The sequence below is a fragment of the Amblyraja radiata genome, chromosome 4, assembly GCF_010909765.2.
Source record: "Amblyraja radiata isolate CabotCenter1 chromosome 4, sAmbRad1.1.pri, whole genome shotgun sequence".
NCBI classification, from domain to species: Eukaryota; Metazoa; Chordata; class Chondrichthyes; order Rajiformes; family Rajidae; genus Amblyraja; species Amblyraja radiata.
This window is the reverse complement of record NC_045959.1, coordinates 65,250,600-65,273,151: the sequence shown is the minus strand read 5'-3', so window position 1 is coordinate 65,273,151 and position 22,552 is coordinate 65,250,600.

The following is a 22,552-nucleotide window of genomic DNA, read 5'->3' as shown; positions in this document are numbered from 1 at the left end:
CACTCCTACACTTGTGGTGTACTTCCAGGTTTTCTGATGTTTGACAAACACGGTATCAGACATAGCATGAACTCTTAGTGCTGGTAGAAGTTTTCCTTTCTAGCTTCATCTAAACGTCTTATTCCTGTCCCCCTGAATCTCATTCTGAACTGTTTCTCGGTGTTCAGTGACACATTTATCCTCAAATGGATTTTTCCAGCCCATTTTTGCTAAATCATATCTGAGGCTGGTAACATTTAAAATAGTTAGATCAATTTAGCCCAATTTAGAAAATATTTACTCATAATTTATCAGTGCCCTTTTCTACGACTGTGCTAAATTGAACTGAATCACAATCACCAGCATACAAATCATCTCAAATGTTAATTGCTTCCAGCTACTTTCTCCAGAACTAAATCCAGAATTGTCTCATTCGTTTTGGGCTTGCTGTATACTAGCCAACATAAATCTCCTAAATGGAATGCTTTCTCTTTTCTCTTTAAATATTTAGGCAATTGAGATCTTCTTATATTACTGCTTGAGTGTTTTTGCACCTCGGAGATTTGCCTACATATTTATTCTTCTATTTCCCTATGAGAACTTCAAATTCTACAGAGCTTTTCTTCTTAGAGACGCACAGAGTCTCTTGCCCAGACTAGGGGAATCGAGAACCAGAGAACATTGGTTTAAGGTGAGGAGGGAAAGATTTAATAGGGATCTGAGGGGTATTTTTTTCACACCAAGGGTGGTAGGTGTATGGAACAAGCTGCCACAGGAGGTAGTTGCGGGAGATACTATTGCAATGTTTAAGAAAGATTTAGACAGGTACATGGATAGGACAGGTTAGAGGGATATGGGCCAAATGCAGGCAAATGGGACTAGTGTCGATGGGACCTGTTAGTCGGAGTGGGCAAGTTGGGCTGAAGGTCCTTGAAGATGGTTTGTGCATGCAACCTATAACGTAGCTACCTCAATACCACTAACCACGCCTACCCATATCAGTATAACTGTGAGATCCTCCCTTTGTTCTCCCTGTTGGTTCCAGCACGCCTGAAGACTAGATGCAGTCAGTGCTGGGACGTGTGTACCATGTGCTATAATAAAGGACTCAGTAAAGGTTACAGTGTGTTAGACTTCACTCCTTTACATGGTGTCAGCAAGTAAGCCTAGCGCCTCCTGTTTATCGGTTTTTATTTCTCCCTTGTGTTTCAGTGTTTAATTTCATTTTGTCATGGCATCTTCATGCCGAAGGCCTTCTCCCCTTGTCTTTGACGCTGACATTGCGGAACGATGGGCTACTTTCGTGATGGACTTCAATCACTTCGTTAATATTGTGCACCGAAATGACCCAGATGCGGTCAAAGCCTCCCTTCTGTTGAACCTTGCCGGTCCAGACGCCATGAAACGGGCTCAAGCTTTCATCTACACTCCAGCGGTCCTGGATGACAACGACCAGGTCGTCGAGCCGGCGGAATCTGCCAATGACCCGGTATGTCTCTTGCGCAAGTTTGCGGAGATTTGTGACTTGCCCCCCAACCGCATATTGGAGCGGGCTAGATTCTTTACTCGTAAGCAGCAGCCTGATGAGCCTGTTGAGTGTTTTATCGCTGACCTGCACTACCTTGCTCAGCGGTGCCGTTTCGATACCATGCGTGATCAACTCACCAGGGATATCCTGGTCCCCGGCATGCTAGATCAGAAACTACGTGCAGATCTGCTTCAGAAGCCGGACCTCACTCTAACTCAGGCAATGCATGCCTGCCGTATCGCTGAAGTGGTTGTCCCGCCTCAAGGGCTGAGGGGGTCTGCAAACCGTGCTATAAATCTAACGGGCTTCGCCGTGCCTCGTCGCAGGCAAGACAATCTTTGCCCTCCGCCGCGTCCCGCCCGCACATCCAGGGTCCCGAATACCAAGAAGTGCCCCAACTGCAGTTATGTCCACTCCATGCAGTCCCAGTGCCCGGCATTTGGAAAAGGCTGTAATTTCTGTGGTAAACTGAACCATTTTGCAGCTGTGTGCCGCTCCCGTGGGAACGCTCCCTAACCTTCCAGACAATTCTTAAACAACCTTCAGCAGGTTGATAATGACCTCGATTCTCAGTCTTCTGCCGACACTGCCCCCGACTCTGAGCTCAGCATTTCCATGGGTGACACCAGTATTTACACTCTCCTCCATAGCCGATCTCGCCTCCCCGATCCTTCGGTGCTCGTTACTGTGAACAACAAGTCTTTCTCTGCGAAGTTAGATACGGGTGCAAAAGTGAATGTTATGTCAACATCACTGTTCAACAAGATAAGGAATAATGAGCTGTTGACTGCTGATCGCTCTATACTACGTGCTTATGGGGGAGAAGAGCTAACACCCGTGGGGAGGGCCTCCTTCCATTGTGTGCTGCAGAAAGCATCCCGTGACCTGTCGTTCTTCATTCTGGACTGTGACTGCGTGACTCTTTTGAGTAATCAAGCCTGCCAGGACCTTGGCCTGGTGTCTTTCGACCGCACGGTCCACGAAGTGCGGGTGATGCTGAACCCACTCTCCGAGTACCCCGACCTCTTCGATGACAAATTGGGGAAGCTGCCTCTTGTGTACAAGATTGCTACTGACCGCTCTGTCACGCCTGTGATCCGTGCCCCACACCGGGTGTCATTCGCTATGAAGGACAAGGTGGAAGCCATGCTGAACAACATGGTTAAATTGGGGGTGTTGGAAGCCGTCAGCGATCCCACCGAATGGGTCTCCACCATTCAGATTCAGATTCAGATTCAGATTCAACTTTAATTGTCATTGTCCGTGTACTACAGAGACAACAAAATGCATTTAGCATCTCCCTGGAAGAGCGACATAGCATATGATTTGAATAAATATTTACATTAGCATATATACAGACATAGTGTTTTTCCTGTGGGAGGAGTGTCCGGGGGGGGGGGGGTGATTGGCAGTCACCGAGGTACGTTGTTGAGTAGAGTGACAGCCGCCGGGAAGAAGCTGTTCCTGGGCCTGCTGGTCCGGCAACGGAGAGACCTGTAGCGCCTCCCGGATGGTAGGAAGGTAAACAGTCCATGGTTGGGGTGAGAGCAGTCCTTGGCGATGCTGAGCGCCCTCCGCAGACAACGCTTGCTTTGGACAGACTCAATGGAGGGGAGCGAGGAACCGGTGATGCGTTGGGCAATTTTCACCACCCTCTGCAATGCCTTCCGGTCGGAGACAGAGCAGTTGCCATACCATACTGTGATACAGTTGGTAAGGATGCCCTCGATGGTGCAGCGGTAGAAGTTCACCAGGATCTGAGGAGACAGATGGACCTTCTTCAGTCTCCTCAGGAAGAAGAGACGCTGGTGAGCCTTCTTGATCAGAGTTGAGGTATTGTGGGTCCAAGAGAGGTAATCAGAGATGTTAACACCGAGGAACCTGAAGCTAGAAACACGTTCCACCTCCGTCCCGTTAATGTGGATGGGGGTGTGCGTGCCGCCCCTGGACTTCCTGAATTCTACAATGAGCTCCTTGGTCTTCTTGGAGTTAAGGGCCAGGTTGTTGTCAGCGCACCATGCTGCTAAGTGCTGGACCTCCTCCCTGTAGGCCGACTCATCGTTGTTGCTGATGAGGCCACCATGAAGAAGGGTAAGAACGAAATACGGGTGTGCATCAACCCCAAGGATTTAAATATGGCTATAAAACGTCCCCACTACCCTATGCGGACTGTAGAAGATGTTGCTGCCCAGGTCGGTCAGGCCACAGTGTTTTCGGTCCTCGATGCCAGAAGCTCATTTTGGCAAATACCTCTGGACAAACGCTCCTCAGACTTAACTACTTTTAGTACACCCTTCGGATGGTTCAAGTTTTTACGAATGCCGTTCGGCATCAACTCTGCTAGCGAGGTGTTTCAGCGCTCCATGGAGCAACTGTTTGCCGGTCTGCCGTGTGCCATTATTGTGGATGACATTCTTGTTTATGGGAGAGATGCTGCTGAGCATGATCGCAACCTCCGATGGATTCTTGACCGCGCTCGCCAGATCAACCTAAAGCTGAACCCGTCTAAATGCAGGTTTCGTGTAGCTGAGGTGCCATATGTTGGCCACATTTTCACGTCCCGCGGGCTGAAACCTGATCCGCAGAAGACAAACGCTATCTCCGAGCTGCCTGCCCCGACTGATGTTACCAGCCTGCAGCGGTTCCTGGGTATGGTCAATTACCTGGGCAAGTTTATCCCGAACCTCAGCGATCTGAGCGCGCCTCTGAGGCAACTGACAAAGAAGGACATCGCCTGGTCATGGTTTCCCCAACACCAGCAGGCTTTCGATCTCCTCAAAACGAAGCTGATCAGCACACCGACTCTTCGGTTCTTCAATCTGCAGCGTCCAATCGTGGTGACGTGCGATGCTTCCCGTTTTGGACTCGGTGCTGCCTGCCTGCAGCTCTATGGTGATGGCTCGCTGCAGCCCATATCCTATGCCTCGCGGACTATGACGGACACCGAGCAGCGCTATGCTCAAATAGAGAAGGAGCTTCTGGCGGTTGTGTTTGCCTGCTCCAAATTTAAGGACTTCCTTTTCGGTGCCAGGTTCACTATCGAGACGGAACATCAACCTTTAGTGACTATCCTCAACAAGCCAATCCACATCGCCCCGGCCAGACTGCAGCGGATGATGCTGCAACTACAGCGGTTCGACTTCAAGATCGTGTACAAGAAGGGCACTGAGATGCACGTGGCTGACGCCCTGTCCAGAGCCCCCCGGTCCTCCTGCGACAGACATCCCTACGAACAGGAGGACTTGCAGGTTCTCAACGTCAATTTCGTTCCCTCCAAACAGCTGCAGTGCCTGGTTGAGCACACTGCCAACGACCCCGATCTGCAACAGCTTGCTGCTGTCATCAGGCGCGGGTGGCCCGACGAGCGCACCTCGTTGCCTGCGGGTGTACTTCCTTTCTTTCTGGTTCGCGATGAACTGGTGCTCCGGGACGGCATCATCATCAAGGGTCACAAGGTGGTCGTCCCTGCCTCCCTGTATGCCTCGTACTACACCGCTGCCCACATGGGGCACCCAGGAGCCGATGCCACAGTCTCACATGCCCAAGAACAATACTATTGGCCTGGCATGGCAAAGTACATTAAGGCCCGTGTAGCCTCCTGCCCTGATTGCAACTCTCTTGCCCCTCACCAGCAGCGCCAGCCGCTTCTACAACAGCCGGCCCCTGACATGCCCTGGTCATCGCTGGCCGCAGACATTTTTGATTGGCGTGGTAAGCAATACCTCGTGTTGGTTGATTCTTACTTGAACTGGTTCGAAGTGGACCTTCTCCCTGCCATCACTTCTGAGATGGTCCTCAGTAAGCTGCGCCGACACTTCGCCACCTTTGTGTCCCCGGTCCGTTTACAGACCGACAACGGCCGTCAGTTCACCAGCGCTGAGTTCAAAGCTTTTGCCGTGAAGTGGAACTTCACTCATTTCACCAGCAGCCCAGAATACCCGCAGAGCAATGGCCTGGCCGAACGTGCTGTCCGCAGCGCCAAGACCTTGCTTGAACAGTCTCGTCTCTCCAACAGTGATTTCTACCAGGGCTTGTTAAACCTCCGTAACATTTCCAGGGACAATACCATGCGATCCCCTGCTCAACGTCTGATGTCACGCGTTCTTCGCCCTCCGATGCCGATCGCACAACAATCCTTGGTGCCAAAGGTCCTTCAGCCTGCTGCTGTCCAGCAACGGATTGCTCAACGGCATGAAGTTCAGCGCCGCTCCCATGACAAGTCCTGCCGCCCCCTCTCACCTCTGCTGCCTGGCCAGGTCGTTCGTTTGCAGACTTCCACCGGTTTCTCCCAACTCGCAACCGTGGTCGGGGTGGACAATTCGCCACGGTCCTACTTGGTGGACTTTGAAGGGACTATCTATCGCCGCAGCTGCCAGCACCTGCTGGCTGTCAACGAGCCTAAGCCATCCCCTGCGGCCCCGCATGCTCCTCGGTTGCGATTCGAGCCTGCTCCCACTAACTACCCCTCGACTCGCATGCCCCCATCTGCCCATTCGCCGCGGTCCCCTCACCATGCTCCTCCGGGTTTCTCAACCCCTGTCCGCTCCTCCCCATCCCGCGCTCCTCTCTCACCGCCTGCTCCGATCTCTCCTGCGCAGTCCCCTTCCCCAGGCTCTCCTGTGCCGGTCGGCTCCCCTTCCGCATTCCAGGCTGAGTCTCCGCCTGCGTTCTCCATTCCAGCTGTTCCTGCTCCTCCTCCTCTTCTTTCGGGTGGGGAGGGTGAGGGTGCCATGCGCACCCGCTCGGGTCGGGTTGTCAGACCTCCTGACCGTTACGGTGATTTCGTTTAGATTTGCAGGTTTTGTATAATCTCCCTGCCACTGTTGTATCTTTGATTTCTTAATTTCCTAAGGGGAAGGATGTAGATGGTTTATGCATGCAACCTATAACGTAGCTACCACAATACCACTAACCACGCCTACCCATATCAGTATAACTGTGAGATCCTCCCTTTGTTCCTCCCTGTTGGTTCCAGCATGCCTGAAGACTAGATGCAGTCAGTGCTGGGACGTGTGTACCATGTGCTATAATAAAGGACTCAGTAAAGGTTACAGTGTGTTAGACTTCACTCCTTTACAGTCCTGTTACAAAGTATCCCGTGCCAGGTCCTCCTTTGTTTGAACCGCCTCCTCCACACTGTCTTCCTTTGTTCTTCCCCCTCCCCACCTCATGGTAGTTCCCCCATGCTGGGACCTCCTTTGTTCTTTTAATTTTAATAGACAATAGGTGCAGGAGTAGGCCATTTGGCCCTTTGAGCCAGCGCCGCCAATCAATGTGATCATGGTTGATCAACCATAATCAGTATCCCGTTCCTGCCTTTTCCCCATATCCCCTGACTCCGCTATCTTTTAGAGCCCTATCTAGCTCTCTCTTGAAAGTATCCAGAGAACCGGCCTCCACCGCCCTCTGAGGCAGAGAATTCCACAGACTCACAACTCTCTGTGTGAAAAAGTGTTTCCTCATGTCCATTCTAAAGGGCTTACCCCTTATTCTTAAACTGTGGCCTCTGGTTCTGGACTCCCCCAACATTGGGAACATGTTTCCTGCCTCTAGCGTGTCCAAACACTTAATAATCCTATATGTTTCAATAAGAATCCCTCTCATCCTTATAAATTCCAGTATACAACCCAGCCGCTCCATTCTTTCAACATATGACAGTGACGCCATCCCGGGAATTAACCTTGTGAACCTACGCTGCACTCCCTCAATAGCAAGAATGTCCTTCCTCATATTTGGAGACCAAAACTGCACACAATACTCCATGTGTGGTCTCACTAGGGCCCTGTGCAACTGCAGAAGGACCTCTTTGCTCCAATACACAACTCCTCTTGTTATGAAGGCCAACATGCCATTCGCTTTCTTCACTGCCTGCTGTACCTGCATGCTTACTTTCATTGACTGATGAACAAGGACCCCCAGATCCCATTGTACTAACCCTATTTCCAACTTGACACCTAGATAATAATCTGCCTTCCTACTTTTGCTACCAAAGAATATAACCTCACATTTATCCACATTAAACATGCATCTGCCCACTCATCCAACCTGTCCAAGTCACCCTGCATTCTCATAACATCCTCCTCACAGTTCACATTTCCACCCAGCTTTGTGTCATCTGCAAATTTGCAAATGTTACTTTGAATCCCTTCATCTAAATCATTGATGTATATTGTAAATTGCTGCGGTTCCAGCACCGAGCCTTGCGGTACCCCACTAGTCACTGCCTGCCATTCTGAAAGGGACCCGTTAATTTCTGCTCTTTATTTCCTGTCTGCCAACCAATTTTCTATACATGTTAGCACTCTACCCCCAATACCATGTGCCCTAATTTTGCCTACTAATCTGTTATGTGGGGCCTTATCAAATGCTTCCTGAAAGTCCAGGTACACTACATCCACTGGCTCTCTCTTGTCCATTTTCCTAGTTACATCCTCAAAAAATTCCAGAAGATTAGTCAAGCCTGATTTCCCCTTCATAAATCCATGCTGACTCGGACCAATCCTGTTACTGCTATCCAAATGTCTCGCTATTTCATCTTTTATGATTGACACCAGCATCTTCCCCACCACCGACTTCAGGCTAACTGGTCTATAATTCCCTGTTTTTTCTCTCCCACCTTTCTTAAAAAGTGGGATAACATTAGCTACCCTCCAATCCACAGGAACTGATCCTGAATCTATAGAACATTGGAAAATGAACACCAATGCATCCACAATTTCTGGAGCCACTTCCTTAAGTACCCTGGGATGCAGACCATCAGGCCCTGGGGATTTATCAGCCTTCAGTCCCATCAGTCTACCCAGCACCATTTCCTGCCTAATGTGGATTTCCTTCAGTTCTTCCGTCACCTCAGATCCTCTGATCACTACTATATCAGGAAGATTGTTTGTGTCCTCCTTAGTGAAGACGGATCCAAAGTACCTGTTCAACTCATCTGCCATTTCCTTGTTCCCTATGTAATTCTCCTTTTTCAGTCTTAAAGGGTCCAACTTTGGTCTTAACTAATTTTTTCCTCTACACATACTTAAATAAGCTTTTACTATCCTCCTGTATATTCTTGGCTAGCTTATCTTTGTTCCTCGTTTTTTCTTCCCGTATGGCCTTTTTAGTTCTCTGCTGTTGCACTTTAAACATTACCCAATCCTCTGGATTCCCACTCATCTTTGCTACTTTGTACTTCTTCTCCTTTATTTTTTATACTGTCCCTGACTTGCCTTGTCAGCCACGGTCGCCCCTTACTACCCTTGGAATCTTTTTTCCTCTTTGGAATGATCTGATCCTGCACCTTCTGTATTATTCCCAGAAATACCTGCCATTGTTGTTCCATTGTTATCCCTGCTAGGGTATCTTTCCAGTCAACTTTGGCCAGCTCCTCCCTCATGGCTCCATAGTCCCCTTTGTTCAACTGTAATACTAACACCTCCAATTTACCCTTCTCCCTCTCAAATTGTAGATTAAAACTTATTATATTATGGTCACTACCTCCTAATGATTCCTTAACCTCAAATTGCCTTATCAAATCCAGTTCATTACTCAACACTAAATTCGGAATTACCTTCTCTCTGGTAGGCTCCATTTGAAGCCGCTCTAAGAATCCATCACGGAGGCACTCCACTAACTCCCTTTCTTGGGGTCTAGTACCAACCTGATTTTCCCAGTCTACCTGCATGTTGAAATTTCCCATAACAACAGTAGCATTACCTTTACGACATGCCTATTTTAACTCTTGATTCAACATGCACCCTATATCCAGGCTACTGTTTGGGGGCCTGTAGATAAGTCCCATTAGGGTCTTTTTACCCTTACAATTCCTTAGATCTATCTATACTGACTCCACATTTCCTGTTTCAATGTCACCCCTTGCAAGGGACTGAATTTAATTCCTTTAAGAATTTAATATGTTTCTATAAGATCCCCTCTCATCCGTCTACATTCTAGTGAATACAAGCCCAGACGACCCATTCTTTCATCATATGTTAGTCCTGCCATCCCGGGAAGTAACCTGGTAATAGCAATAATGTCCTTCCTCAAATTAGGAGACCAAAATTGCACACAGTACCCCAGGTGTGGTCTCACCAGGGCCCTGCACAATTGCAGTAGGACCTCCTTGCTCCTAAACTCAAATCCTCTCTCAATGAAGGCCAACATGCCATTAGATTTCTTCACTGCCTGCTGCACCTGCATGCTTACTTTCAGTGACTGATGTACAAGCACACCCAGGTCTCGTTGCACCTCCCCTTATCCTAATATGACACCATTCAGATAACAATCTACCTTCCTGTTCTTGCCACCAAAGTGGATAACCCTCTCATTTATCCACATTATGCTGCATCTGCCATGCATCGACCGATTGACCAAATGGTGCCAGTACAACAACCTGGCTCTCAACAACAGTAAAACCAAGGAACTGATTGTGGACTTTGGTAGGGGAAGGATGAGGACCCACAATCTTGCTTACATCAATGAGATGATGGTGGAGAGGGTCAAAAACTTCAAATTCCTGGGCATGCATATTTCCGAAGATCTTTCCTGGACCCAGCCACTGATGCAATTATAAAGAAGGCACATCAGCGACTCTACTTCTTGAGAATATTACGGAGATTCAGCATGTCAAAGAGGATTCTCCTGAACTTCTACAGGTGCACAGTAGAGAGCATACATCGTGGCCTTGTTCGGCAACTTGAACGTCCTGGAACAGAAAAGACTGCAAAAAGTTGTGACCACTGCCCATTTCATCATCGGCTTTGACCTCCCCACCATCGAAGGGATCTATCGAAGTTGTTGTCTCAAAAAGTCAGCCAACATCATCAAAGACCCACACAATCCTGGACACACACTTATCTCACCATTGCCATCTGGAAGAAGGTACAGGAGCCTGAAAACTGTAACGTCCGGGTTCAGGAACAGCTTCTTCTCTACAGCCATCAGGCTATTAAACACTACAACAAATAAGCTCTGAACTGCAACAGACTATTATTATTATTGCACTATATTTGATATTTATTGAGTACTAGACTAAGTGGGACCCGTTGGGTCCCATGTTAACACGGGAGGGCTGGTCCCCCGACGCAATATTCCACCTCTCCACCAATTCCAATATTGGTGGCCAGTGGGGGGGACTTTCTGGAGCGCTGGTATGGGTTCTTGGGGTGGCATCTCAGTCCCTCAAGCCTGATCTGCTGGCAGCTCACTCACGGCTGGTGGGCTGGCAGTTGACTCATGGCTATTCCTTGAAATTCCATTTCAAGCAGGGTGCAAGACCACCAAGTTCAAATCCATTTTCCTACCATTTCAAGCAGAGTGCAAGGACACCAAATTCAAATGCAGTTTCTTACCACTTTGAGCAGGGTGCAAGGCCACCAAATTCAAGTGCAGTTTCCTACCACTTCAAGCAGGGTGCAAGGCCACCAAATTCAAGTGCAGTTTCATACCACTTCAAGCTGGATCCAAGGCCACCAAATTCAAGTGTAGTGTCATACCACTTTCAACAGGGTGCAAGGCCACCAAATTCAGTGCAGTTTCATACCACTTCATGGGAAGAATTCTCTGCGCCTGCTGAGCAGAGGGGGACTGAGTAAGATGGCCAAAAATCACAGCCGCAAGTGGTAGCGTTTTATCTAAAATCAATATACAGTGCAAACAGGAAGTAAGTGTATTTGCAGTAGTGCCTTTTAACTTCAAGCCAAAGCACCCACACCGCCATTTGCAGTAAGTAGTGCCTTTCAACTTCAAGCCAAAGCACCCAAGCCGCCATTTGCAGTAAGTAGTGCCTTTCAACTTCAAGCTAAAGCACCCGCCACCATTTGCAATAAGTAGTGCCTTTTAACTTCAAGCCATAGCACCCAAGCCACCATTTGCAGTAAGTAGTGCCTTTTAACCTCAAGCCAAAGCACCCAAGCCACCATTTGCAGTAAGTAGTGCCTTTCAACTTCAAGCCAAAGCTCCCAAGACACCATTGCAGTAAGTAGTGCATTTCAACTTCAAGCCAAAGCACCCGCCACCATTTGCAGTAAGTAGTGCTTTTAACTTCAAGCCAAAGCACCCAAGCCACCATTTGCAATAAGTAGTGCCTTTCAACTTCAAGCCAAAGCACCCAAGCCACCATTTGCAGTTAGTGCCTTTCAACTCAAGCCAAAGCACCCAAGCCACCATTTGTAGTAAGTAGTGCCTTTCAACTTCAAGCCAAAGCACCCAAGCCACCATTTGCAGTAAGTAGTGCCTTTCAACTTCACGCCAAAGCCCCCAAGTCACCATTTGCAGTAAGTAGTGCCTTTCAACTTCAAGCCAAAGCACCCAACCCACCATTTGCAGTAAGTAGTGCCTTTCAACTTCAAGCCAAAGCACTCGCCACCATTTGCAGTAAGTAGTGTCTTTCAACTTCAAGCCAACGCACCCAAGCCACCATTTGCAGTAAGTAGCGCCTTTTAACTTCGCCAAAGCACCCAAACAACCATTTGCAGGCAGTGCCTTTTTACTTCAAACAAACCATATTTTAATTTTCAAACCACATTAAGGGGACACAGTTGAGTAGACATGTGTTCAGTGTTATTCAGAGCTCAGAGAGACGTGACCCTTTGGCTTCATCCATCTTGCAGAGACTGAGTGAGGCACACCACTTCCTGGTTTTATAGTCCCTCCTCCCTCCAGCAGGGGCAGCAGAGAGAATGGTGATTTAAAAAAAAACCATTAATATCTCTCTGATTTGTCATCGATGGGAAAAATCCTCCGGTCCAGGAAAGCGGAGGGAGGCTCTAAGCGAGGTGGCCAAAAATGACGGCCGTAGGTCGCGTCATTCTCTCGGAAATCGCAGCACAGTGGGCCAAAAGCGGTCAAGATCAGACTTTTAGTAATATACTAGACCAAGTTCCCCCAACGTGCGGCATGCAGCGTCACACACTAACTATCCCCCCTCCCGCACTCACGCTAATTACCCCCCTTGATATTATATTAATATTATTAATTTGCTCCTTTTACCCCATAACCACCCTATCTACTGACGCATAGCCCCCAACTTGCAGTCACATCTAGAGAGGGGGGGGGGGGGGGGGGGGGGGGGGGGGTGGGGGGGGAAAGGTGGGGGAGGAGGGGAGGAGAGAGAGAGGGTGAGAGTGAGGGGGAGATATAGGGGGTGCTGAGAGGGGGGTGAGGGGGAGAGGTGGGGAGGTGGGGAGCAGGGATGGGGATGGAGGGGGAAGGTGGAGGGAAGAGGGTAGGGGTGTGGAGGGGAGGGGGGAGAGAGAGAGAGAGAGAGAGAGAGAAGAGTTAGAGCACGGAGAAGAGAGAGAGAGACTGAGAGAGAGAGAGAGTCGGCAGAGAGAGAGAGATAGAGAGCGAGAGAGGAGAGAGAGATAGAGAGGAGGAGAGAGTTGAGCGGAGAGAGAGCGAGAGAGGAGAGGAGAGGACCGATGACGAGAGAGAGGAGATGAGAGAGCGAGAGACGAGGCGAGACCGAGAGAAGAGGGGGGGAGGAGAGGGGCGAGAGAGGTGGGAGGGGGGAGGATGAGAGGAGGGAGTTAGAGAGGGGGGAGGGGGGGATAGGGGAGAGAAGAGGTTGTGCTGAGAGGGGGTGAGATGAGGGGAGGGGAGAGGTGGGGAGCAGGGAGGGGAGGGAGGGTGGAGGGAAGGGGGTATGGGTGTGTGGAGGGGGGGGGATTTAGGGGAGGGATGGTGGGGGAGGGGATGGAGGGGAGGAAAAAGGGGAGAGAGAGATAGGGGGGGAGGGGGGGAGAGGAGAGGGGGGTAGAGGAGGGGGGGAGAGGAGAGGGGGGAGAGGAGAGGGGAGAGGAGGGGGAGAGGAGAGGGGGGGAGAGGAGAGGGGGGAGAGGAGAGGGGGGAGAGGAGAGGGGGGGAGAGGAGGAGGGGGAGGAGGAGCGGGAGAGGAGAGAGGGGGGAGAGGAGAGAGGGGGGGAGAGGAGAGAGGGGGGGAGAGGAGCGAGGGGGGAGTGGAGAGAGGGGGAGAGAGGAGAGAGGGGGGGAGGAGAGAGGAGAGGGAGAGAGAGGAAAGGGGGGAGAGAGGAGAGGGGGGAGAGAGGAGAGGGGGGAGAGAGGAGAGGGGGGAGAGGAGACGGGGGAAGAGAGGAGGGGGGGAGAGGAGAGGGGGAATAGAGAGAGGGAGAGGGTGAAAGAGAGAGGGGTAGGGAGAGAGAGAGGTAGGGAGAGAGAGGAGGGGAGAGAGAGAGTGCCTTTTTAATTCAACCCAAACAACCATTTGCAGGCAGTGCTTTTTTACTTCAAACTAACTATATTTTCATTTTCAAACCAAATTAAGGGTACTCACAGTGCTGTTGACATTTGTTCAGTGTCATTCAGAGCTCAGAGTGACAGAGACTAATTGACAGAGCTCCAGCATGCAGAGACTAATTGAGGCACACCACTTCCTGGTTTTATAGTCCCTTCCCCTGCCTCCAGCGGGGGCAGCAGAGAGAATGGGGAATTTTGTAAAAACATTAATATCTCTGTCATTTTTCATCGACAGGAAAAATCCTCCGGACACATATGGCGGAGGGAGGCTCTAAGCAAGGTGACCAAAAATGACGGCCGTAGGTGGCGGCGTTCTCTCGGAAATCGCAGCACAGATGGCCAAAACCGGTCAAGAACAGACTTTTAGTGATATAGATACTAGACTAAGTGGGACCCTTTGGGTCCCATGTTCACACGGGAGGGCTGGTCCCCCTACGTAATATTCCACCTCTCCACCAATTCCAATATTGGTGGCCAGTGGGGGGAGGGGCGGGGGAGGGTGTGGGGAGGGGTGAGTTGACTCACGGTTATTCCATTCCAAGCAGAGTGCAAGGCCTCCAAATTCAAATCCATTTTCCTACCATTTCAAGCAGGGTGCAAGGCCACTAAATTCAAGTGCAGTTTCTTACCTCTTCGAGCAGGGTGCAAGGCCACAAAATTCAAGTGCAGTTTCTTACCTCTTCGAGCAGGGTGCAAGGCCACCAAATTCAAGTGCAGTTTCATACCACTTCAAGCAGGGTGCAAGACCACCAAATTCAAGTGCAGTTTCATACCACTTCAAGCATGGTGCAAGGCCACCAAATTCAAGTGCAGTTTCATACCATTTCAAGGAGGGTGCAAGGCCACCAAATTCAAATGCAGTTTCATACCATTTCATGCAGGGTGCAACGACACCACATTCAAATGCAGTTTCATACCATTTTGTGCAAGGCCACCACATTCAAATGCAGTTTCATACTATTTCAAGCAGGGTGAAACCACCATAAAACCACACAAAACACCACACTCACAGTTCAGTAGACATTCAGTGTGTTCACTTGATTCACAGCTCAAACTGATTCGTGACCTCTCCCTCCCCCATCATGCAGAGACTGAGCCACACCCACACTTCTAGGTTTTATAATCCCTCCCCCTCCCACTGGAACAGGTGTGGCCTTCATGGTGTGATTGACAGGAGAGAGATTCACAACATTTTTTAAACACTAATAACACTTTTGTTTTTCATTGATGGGAAGAATCCTCTGCACCTGATGAGCAGAGGGGGACTGAGTAAGATGGCCAAAAATCACAGCCATAAGTTGTAGCGTTTTATCAAAAATCAATATAGCGCAAACAGGAAGTTGTCAAGTTTTGGCAAACAACCATTTGCATGCAGTGCCTTTTCACTTCAACCCAAACCCCCCAAACAACCATTTGCATGCAGTGCCTTTTCACTTCAACCCAAACCCACCAAACAACCATTTGCATGCAGTGCCTTTTCACTTCAATCCAAACCTCCCAAACAACCATTTGCATGCAATGCCTTTTCACTTCAACCCAAACAACCATTTGCATGCAGTGCCTTTTCACTTCAACCCAAACACCCCAAACAGCCATTTGCATGCAGTGCCTTTTCACTTCAACCCAAACCCCCCAAACAGCCATTTGCATGCAGTGCATTTTCACTTCAACCCTAACCCCCCAATCAACCATTTGCATGCAGTGCCTTTTCACTTCAACCCAAACCCCCCAAACAACCATTTGCATACAGTGCCTTTTCACTTCAACCCAAACCCCACAAACAACCATTTTCATGCAGTGCCTGTTTACTTCAAACCAACCATATTTTCATTTTCAAACCACATTAAGGGCACTCACAGTTGTGTAGACATGTGTTCAGTGTTATTCAGAGCTCAGACACAATGACCCTCTGGCTTCCTCCATCTTGCAGAGACTGAGTGAGGCACACCACTTCCGGGTTTTATAGTCCCTCCCCCTCCCTCCAGCAGGGGCAGCAGAGAGAATGGCAATTTAAAAAAAAACATTAATATCTCTCTGATTTATCATCGATGGGAAAAATCCTCTGGTGCAGGAAGGCGGAGGGGGCTCTGAGCGAGGTGGCCAAAAATGACAGCCGTAGGTGGCAGCGTTCTCTCGGAAATCACCGCACAGTGAGCCAAAAGCAGTCAAGATCAGACTTTTAGTAATATAGATAGATGTATGTATGTGTATATATACACTGAACTTTTTTTCTTCTTTCGTTATGCACTATGTTTCCATATTCTGTTCTGCTGCAGCAAGTAAGAATTTCATTGTCCTATCTGGGACATATGACAATAAAACACTCTTGACTCTTGACTATCCAAGTCACCCTGCAGCTTCATAGCATCCTCATCACGGCTCACACTGCCCAGTTTTGTGTCATCCACAAACTTGGGGATGTCACATTTAATTCCCTCGTCTAAATCGTTAATATATATTGTAAATAACTGGTGTCCCAGCACTGCCTGCCATTCTGAAAAGGACCCGTTAATTCCTACACTTTGCTTCCTGTCTGCCAACCAGTTCCATGTCTATCCAGTTCTATCCATGTCAATACCCTACCCCAATACCATATGCTCTAATTTTGCACATTAATCTCTTGTGTGGGACATTGTCAAAGGCTTTTTGAAAGTCCAGATGCACCACATCCACTGGCTCTCCCTTATCTATTCTACTTGTTACATCCTCAAAAAATTCCAGAAGATTAGTCAAGCATGATTTCCCATTCATATATCCATGCTGACTTTGAACGAACCTGTCACTACTTTCCAAATGAGCTGTTATAACATCTCTTAACAATCGACTCAAGCATGTTCCCCATGGTAATTCACTGGTTGGACAATTCAGGTCAACAGGTAGAGTGGTTAGTAATGGAGAGAGAGGATTGTTCGCCTTTTAACATAGGCTCGATCCTTCTCTCCCCAATAAAGTTGAAGAATACAATATACAAGAAAAACCCGATTATTCATAGTACTTTACGAATTTGGAGACAAATAAAACTTAAATTAAGAAATCTATCTCTTCTTTCTCCAATAGCTAATAACCCGTCTACATCAATTATAGATAAAACGTTTAGCCACTGTGAAAGACTAGGAATTAAAAAGGTTGGAGATTTTTACGAAATGGGAAACCTTTTATCATTTCAGAAATTACAATCCAAATACAATCTGAATCAATATTTTAGATATCTTCAAATTCGAGATTACTTGAAAAAATATACCCACGAATATCAAACTCTGCTGCCAGATATATTAGATGAAGGTATGAACAGAAACGCAGAATCAAATAATTTAATATCATACTTGTACAATATCATTCTAAGTATAGAAATTCCATCGTCAGATGTAATTAGAAGAGAGTTGGAACAGGAATTAAGTTTAAAAATTCCCAGACAGATGGGAAAAATATCTTCTATATGTACATAACTGTTTGATTAATGTAAGACATATTCTAATCCAATACTACATTAATATACTACATAGACTATATTACTCAAAAACTAAACTGAACAAAATGTTCCCAAATGTATCTCCCATCAGCGACAAATGTTTATCCCAAGAAGCAACTATAACACACTCCTTCGCCTCTTGCATAAAACTCCATAAATTTTGGAAAGAAATCTTTGAAATCTTCTCAAAATTATTAAAAACAAAACTGGACCCCAATAGAGAATTGATTATTTTTGGAACAACATGTGCCTGCTCTGAGCTATCAATATTTCAAAGACGTTTCCTCAACTACAGCTTGATAATGGCAAAAAACCTTATAATTAAATTTTGGAAAAATGCATCTACCCCAACGCTTAAAATGTGGATCACAAGCATGTCTGAGACGCTACATCTTGAAGATATGAGACTCGTCTTAGCAGGAAAATCAGAGCAATTTTTAAAGATATGGTCTCCCTTTATTGATTCATTTCAAGTATAGTATGGTGCAACACAACTCTGGAATTAAACCGATTCACGAACAGGGTGATGAAATGAAGCAGGTATATCAACACATAAGGGTCTTTTTTTTTCTCTCTTTTTCTTTACTATTTTTTATTTTTGACTTCTTACTCTTCTATAGGCTTCCACTCGTTCACTCCTGGACTGCACTATGCTAGTCTAGGGGTTTACACATCACTATTTCTTTCACTCTCTCTCTTTTTCGTTCTTTCTCTCTTGTTCTATTTTTCTCTTGTTAAATTTAAAATAGAAGATGTACATTAAATGTATTTTGTCATATGCCACGGTCTATACTACTGTACATTGCTTCTAATAAAATTTTTTTTTTTTAAAGCAAAAAAAAAAAGCATGATCCTCACTGGTCCATAATTCCTCGTTTTCTCTCTCCCTCCTTTCTTAAAAGGTGGGGTAACATTGGCTACTCTCCAGTCCACAGGAACTGATCCAGAGTCGAGAGAACATTGAAAAATGATCACCAATGCATCCACGATTTCTAGGTCCTCCTCCTTGATTACTCTGGGATGCAGACCATCAGGCCCTGGGGATTTATCCACCTTCAGTCCCACCAATTTACCTAACACCATTTCCTGACTAATGTGGATGCCCTTCAGTTCCTCCCTCCCACTAGATCCTCGGTCCCCTAGTATTTCTGTGAGATTATTTGTGTCTTCCATAGTGAAGATGGAACCAAAGTATTTAACTGTTCTGCCATTTCCTTGTTTCCCATTGTAAATTCACATGTCTCCTATTGTAAAGGGTCTGTCCCACTTGGGCGACCTAATCCGCGAGTTTCGGCGATTTGCCCTCGACTCATACTCGCGGCATGGTCGACACAAGGTCGTAGAAGGTCTTCGTAACTCTCCTTCATGCTCGAGAGTGGTCTCCACGTACTCGAGGCCTCAGCTAGGTCGCGGCGATTTTTTCATAATGTAAAAAATGCCCGCGAGTAAAAAAAGGTCGCCGTGGAAAAAAATCGATACTTTTTTTACTCGTAGGTTTAGTCGTCGTAGTAGGTCGGCATGTTAGTTGTAGGCAATCAAGGGTAGTCGAAGGTAGTCGAAGGTAGTCGTAGATAGTCTTCATCATTGTCGAAGGGAGGTCGAAGGGAGGTCGAAGGGAGGTCGAAGAAGATTGAAGGAGGTCGTCTTCACTCTCCACTATTCGGTATCCAATTTTCCCGAAGTTAGTCGTAGCTGGTCGTAGCTGGTCGAAGCTGGTCTTCAACATAGTCGAAGGAGGTCTTCAACGTCATTTTTTCAAGCTCTTCTAAACTCGCCAATTGGGTCGCCCAAGTGGGACAGCCCCTTACGGGACCTACATTTTTCACTAATCTTTTCCTTTTTATATAACTAAGGAAGCTTTTAGAGTCAGTTTTTTATATTCTTTCATGCTCTTTTCCCCCCTCTTAATTAACCCTTTTGTCCTCCTCTGTTGAGTTCTAAATTTCTCCCAGTCCTCTGGTTTGCCGCATCCTCTGGCCAATTTATATGCCTTTTCCTTGGATTTAACACAATCCTTGATTTCCCACGTTAGCCACAGATGAGCCACCTTCCCCATTTTCTTTTTTCGTCAGACAGGGATGAACAATTTTTGGAGTTCATCCATGCGGTCTTTAAATCTTTGCCATTGCATCTCCACCGTCAACCCTTTAAGTATAATTTGCCAGTCTATCCCAGCCAATTCCCGTCTCATACCTTCAAAGGCTCCTTTCTTCAAGTTCAGAACCCTATTATCTGAATTAACCGTGTCACTGTCCATCCTAATGCAGAATTCCACCATATTATGGTCACTGTTGCCAAAGGAGCTTTGCGCAACAAGATCGCAAACTAATCCTTCCTCATTACACAATACCCAGTCTAGGATGACCTGTCCTCTAGCTGGTTCTTCTACATCTTGTTTTAAAAAACCATCCAGTATACATTCCAGAAAATCCTCCTCCTCAGTGCCGCTACCAATTTGGTTGGCCCAGTAGATTAAAGTCACCCACGATAACCGCTGTACCTTTGCTACACGCATCCCTAATTTCCTGTTTGATGCTATCCCCAACCTCCCTACTGATGTTTGCTGATCTGTATACACTGCAACAAGCATTTTATGCCCTTGGCTATTTCACAGTTCTACCCATACCTAATCTACAACATCCAAGCTAATGTCTCTCCTTGTTATTGCATTAATCTCCTCTTTAACCAGCAATGCCACCCTACCTCCTCTTTCTTTCTGTCTATCCTTCCTGAATATTGAATACCCCTGCAGGTTTTGCTCCCAGCCTTGGTCACCCTGGAGCCATGTCTGTAATTCCAACTATATCATGTTCCTTAACTACCAACTGCACATTCAATTCATCCACCTTATTGCGACTGCTCGTCGCATTAAGGCACAAAGCTTTCAAGTTTGTTTTTCTTATCTCCCTTCTACCTTTTGCTTCTGTCCTCCTTTTATATCCCTCTGTCTCCTTGCATTGGTTCCCATCCCTCTGCCCTGTTAGTTTAAACGTGATCTTTCCTACACTCTCTTCCAGTTATCTGCATGCATAGATTTCCACATTGTTGACTCCACCCCCCACACTGTTTAGTTTATGTTGCCTTTCATTATTCTGTAAGTTTCAATGAGGTCCTCCCTCAACCTTCTAAACGCCAGCGAGTAGAGGCCCAGTGCTGCCAAACGCTCATCATATGCTCACACCAGGGGAGTTGGCCTACTGACCAATGTCAGAGCTGATCATGCCCCTGAATGTCAGCCTATACTCTGTGGCTGTATGATTGTATAATTATGTAAATCCACCGTGGTCTCCTCAGGCTAATCTCTTCTGTTACAGCCAAGTAGCTGACCAGATTAGTTTCACTGCTTAACTGCATGGCAAACCTTGAGGATATAACTTGTGTATAACCAGAGTTACATATTGCAATTGCCTGTAATTTCGAGCCTTGCTCAGCCAAGCAAATGGTAGTAAAATGGTGAATGAAAAGCTAGAATCTATTAAAAATAATACTTGCATAAACTTGCCTTTAAATGGATACTGAATATTCTCCCAGTCTCCTCTGCAGTAAGTTTTGTTCCAATTGAATGATAGGATACCTTGAAAGAACCAAGTGTGAAAAGGACTCAGATGTCTAATCTGCAACTTTAATATGTCTGTTGCAAAAAAATGAATATGTTTGTGTAAAGGAGTGGTAGCTGACACACTGTAACCTTTACTAGGAGTTTATTATAGCACATGGCACACACGTCCCAGCACTGACTGCATCCAGCCTTCAGGCGTACTGGGACCTAGTGGGAGGAACAAAGGGAGGATACCACAGTTATACTAATATGATGGGGCGTGGTTAGTGGTGATGAGGTAGCTACATTATAGGTTGCATGCATAAACCATCTACATCCTTCCCCTTACAAATTAAACAAGTTACAGCAATGGCAGGTTGGTTATACAGAACCTGCAAAGCTAAGCAAACTCTCCGTATCGAGCCGGAGGTTTTACAATCCGACCCGAGCGAGTGCGCACAGCACCCTCACCCTCCCCACCCGAAAGAATAGGAGGAGGGACAGGAACAGAAACAGGAGGGAGAGAGAAGGTGGGTGGAGACCCAAGCTTGGAAGGGGAACGGAGAGGCACAGGTGAGCCAGGTGAAACAGAAGGGGTAGAATGAGCAGGTCGGAGAGAGAGAAGACCTGACAGGAGACAACAGGGCCTGAGGAGCGAACCCAGGAAGAGCAGGGGGAGGAGCCCGAGGCAAACGGACCGACCGGGGCATAAAGGGAGCAGAGGGTAAGTTAGTTGAGGAAGGCGCGACACGCGATGGAGGGGTATACGGAATCGCAGGAGGTGGTTTGGGCTCGTTGACCGCCAACAGGTGCTGGCGGCTGCGTCGGTATACAGTCCCCTCAAAATCCACCAGGTAGGACCGTGGCGCGCTGTCGAACCCGACCACGGTGGCAAGTCGGGAAAAACCGGTAGACGTCTGCAAACGGACGACCTGTCCAGGCAGCAGTGGGGATAGGGGGCGGCAGGATTTGTCGTGCGAGCGGCGCTGGATTTCGTGCTTCTGGGCAATTCGTTGCTGGACATCAGCAGGCTGCAGGACTTTGGGCATCAGGGACTGCTGGGCGATCGGCATCGGAGGGCGAATAACTCGGGACATGAGGCGTTGGGCAGGGGATCGCATTGTACTATCTCTGGAAATATTCCGAAGGTTCAGGAGACCCTGATAGAAATCCCCGTGGAGAGACGGGATTGTTCAAGCAAGTGCTTTGCGCTGCGGACCGCCCGTTCAGCCAGTCCATTGCTCTGCGGGTACTCCGGGCTGCTGGTGAAATGATTGAAGTTCCACTTCGCAGCAAAAGCTTGAAATTCGGCGCTAGTGAACTGGCGGCCGTTGTCTGTCTGCAACCGAACAGGGGAACCAAACGTGGCAAAGTGACGGCGTAGCTTACTGATCACCATCTCGGAGGTGATGGCAGGGAGAAGGTCCACCTCGAACCAATTTGAGTAAGAGTCTACCAGCACAAGGTACTGCTTCCCACGCCAGTCGAAAATATCGGCAGCCAGTGAAGACCAGGGCATGTCAGGGGCAGGCTGTTGTAGAAGCGGCTGTCTCTGCTGATGCGGGGCAAGAGAGTTGCAGTCCGGACAGGAATCTACCCTGGCCTTGGTGTACTTTGCCATGCCCGGCCAGTAATATTGTTCCTGGGCATGCGAGATAGTGGCATCTGCCCCGGGATGCCCCATGTGGGCAGCATCGAAGTACAAGCCATGCAGCGAGGCAGGGACGACCACTTTGTGTCCCTTGATAATAATACCGTCCCGGAGGACCAACTCATCGCGGACCAAAAAATAGGGGTG